Here is a 7462-nt window from a genome sequence, read left to right on the forward strand (position 1 = left end):
TTGAGCGACTGGTGGGTTGATTACTTCTGGTTCTGAGTCTGTTCCAGAGTCATCCTCTTCCTCCAACTCTATAGGTTCCTTATCCTCTTCGGGGTCCTCCTCTATCCATCCTCCATTGCCCTGATTCGGGTAGTAGGGATCCCCTGGTGGATAGAATCCAGCCATTGTGTCTGTACCAGAATAGAGGTATGAGAACTGTCTAGAAATTTTAAGAACATCTGAATCTAAGCATGTAAGTTTAAACTTTTGTATTTACCAAATACTCCTATAGTATTTAAGTTTGTATGTTTGATATTAGTGTCATTTTGGTAAGTTTTGACTTGTTGCTCACTACGACCATTCCTCAACATACATTAGTCCGATCTCGGATAAATATAGTTGATCAGGCTATATTCACCCCAAGTCTGATTACATATTCCGAGGCCTAGTCGTAGTGTCCAACTTGTCTTAATACTTCTTGTATAGTTCTACTATGAAAATGACTCTTTGTATGCATGTATTTGTGCTTTTATGACCCAAATAGTTTAAGCTACATGAAACGCAGTTTTAGGTGTAAAAATGTTTTGTCAGAGAGTTTTAGTCCCCTATGCATTTATAGGTTGTATATCTTATGTTGTTTGATATACTTAGTTCACTATAAACAATGCTCTGATACCAATCTGTCACACCCCCAAACCAGAACGGCGGAATCGTTCGAGGGCAGATGACTTCATGTAGTATCGTAACAGTTGAATACATAGTAAAGAAAGAAAACACAACCATCATATATATAATTTAAAAGTTACATTGTTGAATGATACTTGTTTCAAAAACAAATTACAATATGATGAAAAAAATGAGTTTTAAAACTGACGCTTTAGCATCACTTCTCCAAAAGCTAAAGTTTACCTGTATTACTGAATCCCTGAGAAATACAAGTAGATTTGAAAGAGTAGATCAGCATTTAAGCTGGTGAGTTCATAAGTATTTAATGTTAATGTTTGTAGATGTTTGAAAACTCCTATAAAATCCCATATTTTCTACTAGTATAAAAGTAGTCTTCTACCAAGACTCGACTATTTTGAATGTTTGCTTTTAGAAATCCAACATTTATCAGAAGTGTGTGGTAGTTTAAAAGTTCCAAAACTGAAATGCAATAGTGTTTTTCATGCCTAAAATGGTAGATTTGTAATGTATAAAAATCGCTAAGGCATTTGGTAACCCCGTAAATCAACGTGTTCTTAATACTCCATGTGAGTTTTATAACCATACTATTGACCCAGACTGCCTGTAACAACGTTCTTCAGGCGTTGGAATGTTATGACGTTTGTCACCCCAGACCTGCCGGTCTAACTGTAGCTAACAGTTTAGGTGCGGGATTGTCAATCCCGTATAGATCTATACACAAGTATCACGCTCTCCCTACAAGAGATTATGGTATATAATACAGGACTTTAAATACATACTTGAAAGTACGTGAAGTCGAATGTCTCACAAAACTTAGTATCAATTAGATTTACGTATGAAAAGTCCATTCGTTCTTGTCACACCCCAAAACCAAGAACGGCGGAAACGTTCAGGGGTGGAGGACGTCATGTAAAGTATCATAACAGTGTAAAGTACTAAACAAGCAACAACATCATCCATTGCATTAAAAGTAAAGTTTTAATACATGAGTGTTCTTTCATTGTAATAAGACACCAAAATATGTAATCAAAATAAAAGACGAGTCTTGTATGTGCTCCATCTTCTCAAAACCTGGTCATCGTACCTGTCTACTGGTGACCTGAGAATACAAGTTATTTTGAAAGTGTAGATCAGCATAAAGTTGGTGAATTCATAAGTATTTAAGTGTCATTGATTTGGAAAGCTGTTATGAAAAACATGCATTTGTTGATGAAACATTTGATATAAGTGTGAAAACCCTAGAAAATCCCATATTTCCTACTAGTATAAAAGTAGTCTTCTACCAAGACCTGACTGTTTTGAAAGTAGTCTTCTACCAAGACCTGACTGTTTTGAAAGTAGTCTCCTACCAAGACCCAACTGTTTTGAAAGTAGTCTTCTACCAAGACTTGAATGCTTTGAAAGGTGCATTTCTGTAACAAAGATGGTTTTTCCCCTGAATGACTATTATTAATAAAATATAGTCTACCTCATCGTTTATGTGAATGTGTCACAAAATAAAAGTAAAAGGGAAATTATATAAGTATTAGTCTACCTCGTCGTTTATGTGAATGTGTCACAAAATAAAGGTAATGATCTAATAACTTAAGTATTATCCTTTAGTACTAGGATAAACACAGCGTGGAAACTCGCCGAAAATGTATTAACCGTAGACATCCGTCGATGTGCATTTTCCCTACTGTAGCTAACAGTCTTGGGCGTAGAATGGTTAGTCCTGTACGTATATAATAGTATCTACTCATATAATATGTAATAGTATCTCATCATATAGTATCTATGTAACAGTACCCATGTAAGTATAACCCTGTAAGTGTATCCATGTAAGTATAACCATGTAAGTTAATCCATGTAAGTATAACCCTGTAAGTGTATCCATGTAAGTATAACCCTGTAAGTGTATCCATGTAAGTGTATCTCTTCATATAGCAAGTAGTATAGACTCATGAATGAACTGACTCTGGTGTAATTCCTTGTAATAGGAATAATGTTTTGTATCCCCTAAACTATTCCTATAATAGTTTACTGGAATGTAATAGATGTCCAAGAAGATTTATACACCCTTGCTACTCAAGAGTGTGGGAACTGAACGAAGAATGAATGCTCTCATATCAATACATAAACACATGAACATAAGTGTATAGATATGGTTTTGATCAAATAAGTTGAAAGAGGTTTTGTAAAACATTTAAGAGTTTTGAACAATAAATAACAATGACTTGATGTCATTTTATAAAACCTTTCAAAAGTAATTCATTTGACAACAAAGTACAACAAAACTGAAAACCATTGTGTTTATCACATTTTGAAGTATGTGAAATCCGTTGATTGAAAACACAGTTATAAATCACATGTGATTGATTCTATAATATACTGTTTTCTACTTGTATTCCCCCCCATTAAAGCATTTAAAATCATTTAAAAGATTGATTTAAGGGTATGAACTCACCTGTAGTTGGTGGTTTGGATGAACTGAATGCTGTAGGATGCTAAGTGTCAAGTGAAGACTTGTACACACACAATGATCCTAGTTAACATATAATAACACATATATGTATCCAATTAGTCTTTACACAACTAATTAACCAAGTTTAAGACATCCTAAGACATGTTAAACACTTTATATAAGTGTTATATGTGCTAAGGATTGCATCTAAGTGTTATAGGACCTTGCTATTGAGTTAGGGTTCAAGAGGACCCTTCTTTAGAGTTTACGGTTTTATGACCATAACTCATTGAGTTTACGGTCGTAAACCCATGAGTTTACGACCGTAAACTCATGTTTCTTTGACCAATTGTTGTTTTGAAGATCTACAAGCCCATAGAAGCATTTCCACTTGAAGTATAAGCATATGGAAGGGATTAGGGCACCATTTCACTCCTAAATGGAGTTTACGGTCCCTAGACCAATTTGCCGTAAACCCCTATGGTTTATGGTCTTTTGATGTTTTCAAGCCCTTATCTCATAAATGAAGGGATCTATGCAAGTTTCCAAGGCTTAGAAGGGACTAGGGCACACTTTGGCACCCTAAATAGGGTTTACGGTCCAAGAACACCTTGGACCGTAAACACCTTGATCTTGGTGTTTCTTGGTTGATTTCTTGATATAAGGAAGTGTAACAAGCCTTAGGATACTCTAGGATAGAAGTACTTACAAGATAGAGGCTTGAAAAGGTACCAAAAGGCCAAGAACACAAGTGTGTGTTCTTGGTGAAACTTGAAGATCTAACCATTTGGAATGATTTCACGGATGGAAGTGTGTTAAATCACTAGATTAAGTAATATACCAACTTAAAAGGGTTAGAAACACTTACAAGTTGAAGATCTAGAAGGAAAAGTCGAAGATACTTGAGAGAGAATTGAGCTTTGATCTTGAAAGGTGGAAAAAGTGGTAAAAATGACTAAGTGTCACTTATATACCCCCCTCCCTTAGGGTTTACGGCCGTAAACACCTTTGTTTAGGCCGTAAACTCCAAACTCTTGGAGTTTTGGAATGTTAATGTTGCACAATAACCCTAGAGCATCCTCTCTCCTGATATCTCCTAAAGTGTTAATCCTAAAATACTCAAACTTATTCCAAAAAGCTTGAAAATTAGCAAGAGCAGTTCTGACTTCTATTGAATGGAAATGTTGTACAGAATAGAAATTTCGGGTTGTCACAGTTCTTGTATCTGAAAGTATTTCCTTGATATAGTATTTGTAGTATATAAAATCTCATTATTTCCTTGTAAACTATACCTATTATAGTTTTGCCAAAAGTGTGATTCGTTTGTATGATAAACCCTAGTGTAATGTCGACTTTGTAGGTAGAGTATAACATTATTTTCAAAATACAAATAAAGTGTTTGATAGTTATATAACAACATATTTCATTTCAAAAAGACAAAGTGTTATCATGATATTTTGTATGAGAATGTTTTCGTATAATAGTTATAAATCACATATGATTTATTATATAACACAAGTATAGTAAAAGATTGATGTTTTTCACACGAAGATAATCGTGTGTATACTTGTATTCCCCCCCACCCCTTAAAAGTGTATAAAAGTATTTACAAAACATTTGAAAACGTAGTTATAGGGGTATGAACTCCCTGATAGATTGAAGAAAGTGAGACGAAAACCGAGCAGAACTTTGACAGGAGAAAGCGGATTTCTTGGGATTCTCGGGAATCTCGGGAGCGTAAAGCTTCCTTCGGGGCTTGGGTATGAAAACCGGGGCTTCGGGATATTTCTTGCACGCAAAACGGAGTAAAAACGCAAGAGAAAGAGAGGAAATGAGCACTTATGCCCGGAACCCTCACATCCCTTTTATAGGGGCTGAAGACCCTCGGTACGTTGGGCGTACGAGGTTACACGGGGCGTACTTGTGCGTCATTGCTTACCGCATCATCGACTGCCGGACTTCGGACGGGACGGGCATAGAGGCGTAGAGGGGCGACGTGGACGATCCGGAGCCTAGCATCCGAGTACGCTGGGCGTACGAGGGTACGCTGGGCGTACGAGGGTACGCTGGGCGTAAATCGTCTCGGTTTGTGCACCTCGAACTTGTAAAATCCGTAACTTTCGCATACGAGCTCCGATTTTGATGTTCTTTATATGCACGCGTAGGTGAAAATATACTCTACAACTTTCATTTCTACTTCGTTGGCTAGTTTTGATTTTATTTTTAATTATATAATTTTAATAGGTCGGGACACGAAAAGTCCGTTAAAAATCCGTAACTTCTTCATCTGATGTCCGTTTTCGTCAGACTTTTTACCGTTGCACTACTATTGTTGAGATATTCGATTCTCATTTAGGTTGCTTTGGTCAAAAGGCTCTCGATCTCTATTTCAAGTTTTTAGCTGTCTACTGCTATCCCGAAACTTCGAAAAATCATAACTTCCTCATACGAAGTCAGATTTGGGCGTTCTTTTTATGTATGTTCATGGTTTAATGATATCTACGACTTTTATTTAGATACCTAAGGCTAATAAGTATTTTATTGAAATTTTTCGTTTTACGTTTAACCGTGTTGGCGGTTTTTGCTGTGAATCTTAGGTTGGTCATAACTTCTTCGTTATAACTCGGATTTTAGTGTTCTTTATATTTCTGAAAACCTTGACATGGTAACTATCATTCTAGACAACCCAATATAGACTTTTGAACATTTTATTTTTGACGTTAATTTCATTATATCAAAAGAGATTACAATTCTTGACTTTTTAGGTCATTATATTGATTCGAAATATCGGGTTGTCACATTAAACTACCCTGCCAAAAATACACTTTTGGTCCCTCCTCCCCATATAATTTTCAGCATCAATCCAAAATTTACCTTTTAAACCCTGATCCCATAAATTCCTTTCATAATAGATCCCTATATTACCAATAAGTCCCTTAAGCCTTCAAATCTTTTCAATTTAAATCCATTTATTACCAAACGGACCCTGGCTTCTGAAATCCTTTTTGAATTAAGTCAAGGACTTGCACTTTTAACCCCCAACTCCTAAAATTGTAATAATTAATCCTCGAGACCAACACCTCACTAATTATTATTTAAATTTCTGAGCTCTAACAATATACAAATAATAATAATTACTTCCCGGGTTCCTGATTTATTATATAATTAATCCCTTTAAAATGGGATGTTACATAACGGAGTTAGCAAAAAGGACCAAACATCAAAAGTTTTGAAAACATAGGGACCATCTATGAGGTTTTTAAACCACGGGGACTAAACTTCAGATTTTGGGTAACCACAGGGACCATTTATGATGTTTTTTCTTTTTTTAATAATAATAATTCATGGAGTATGATGCCACTGAGACGATCGAAGATGCCAAAACCGCAGAGCAAAGGTAAATAGCATTTCCCCTGACACATATCGTATGCATCATGCACAATATGCTTAATACATATAATATGCATGTATGTTCTTGATGCAGCCGGGTCCTAGCTGATTTGGGGCTCGAGGCAAAATTGAAAGCGAGGTCCTATTTTCGACCTTCAAAGTGGTCGAACAAAAGATGACAATTTAAAACAATAAGCAAGTAATCCTATTTTTTTTTCATTATCAAAGCACATGGTAAATGCTTAAATGCTAGTGTATTAAAATATTATATTTGACTACATGTCTCCATCCTTTACATAAAAAAATTCATTTATGATACCTATAATCACCATTATGGTCAAATTTTTGGGTTTTACCGGTAATGTTACTAATGTTATCAGACACACAAAAAGAAAATATACAAACTAGGTGAAATTTGCAAAAGTGTCATTGACAATACCGTTAGTTAACAATTATGAACGTTCAGTAGTTCACAATTGATCCCTCCTCCAATCTCTTTGTTTATTTCTCCTCTTTCAATTTACCTATATAAAAATCAGAAAAAAGAATATAACTCAAAAATCAGAAAAAAGATAGAACAAATGTAAAGAGGTCATAAATTTTGAAAAACAACACCAAAAGAAGCATAACTAAGGTGTTGTTTGTTTTTTCTGAGGCAAAACGTCTGTAGTCTGCGGACCACATCTGTTGACCTCTGCAGTAGAAGAGCTGGACCAAACGTCTGCAGTCTAAATGTAGAAGACTGTTTGTTTTTGAACATCTGCAGACTGCTGTAATAAACTAAAATCTAATTAAACTGATTTAAAAAAAAAGTTAAATCTGAAAAATTAAACATTCATGAATCTATTTTCAACATTATGAATCAGTCAACCAGATTTCAATCTCATAATATGACAATATGACATAGTGATAAACAATTAAACATTCATGAATCTGAAAAATTAAACAGTTAAAGATAAACAA

The sequence above is a fragment of the Lactuca virosa genome, chromosome 3, assembly GCF_052849685.1.
Source record: "Lactuca virosa cultivar CGN04683 chromosome 3, Lactuca_virosa_CGN04683_v6, whole genome shotgun sequence".
Classification (NCBI taxonomy): domain Eukaryota; kingdom Viridiplantae; phylum Streptophyta; class Magnoliopsida; order Asterales; family Asteraceae; genus Lactuca; species Lactuca virosa.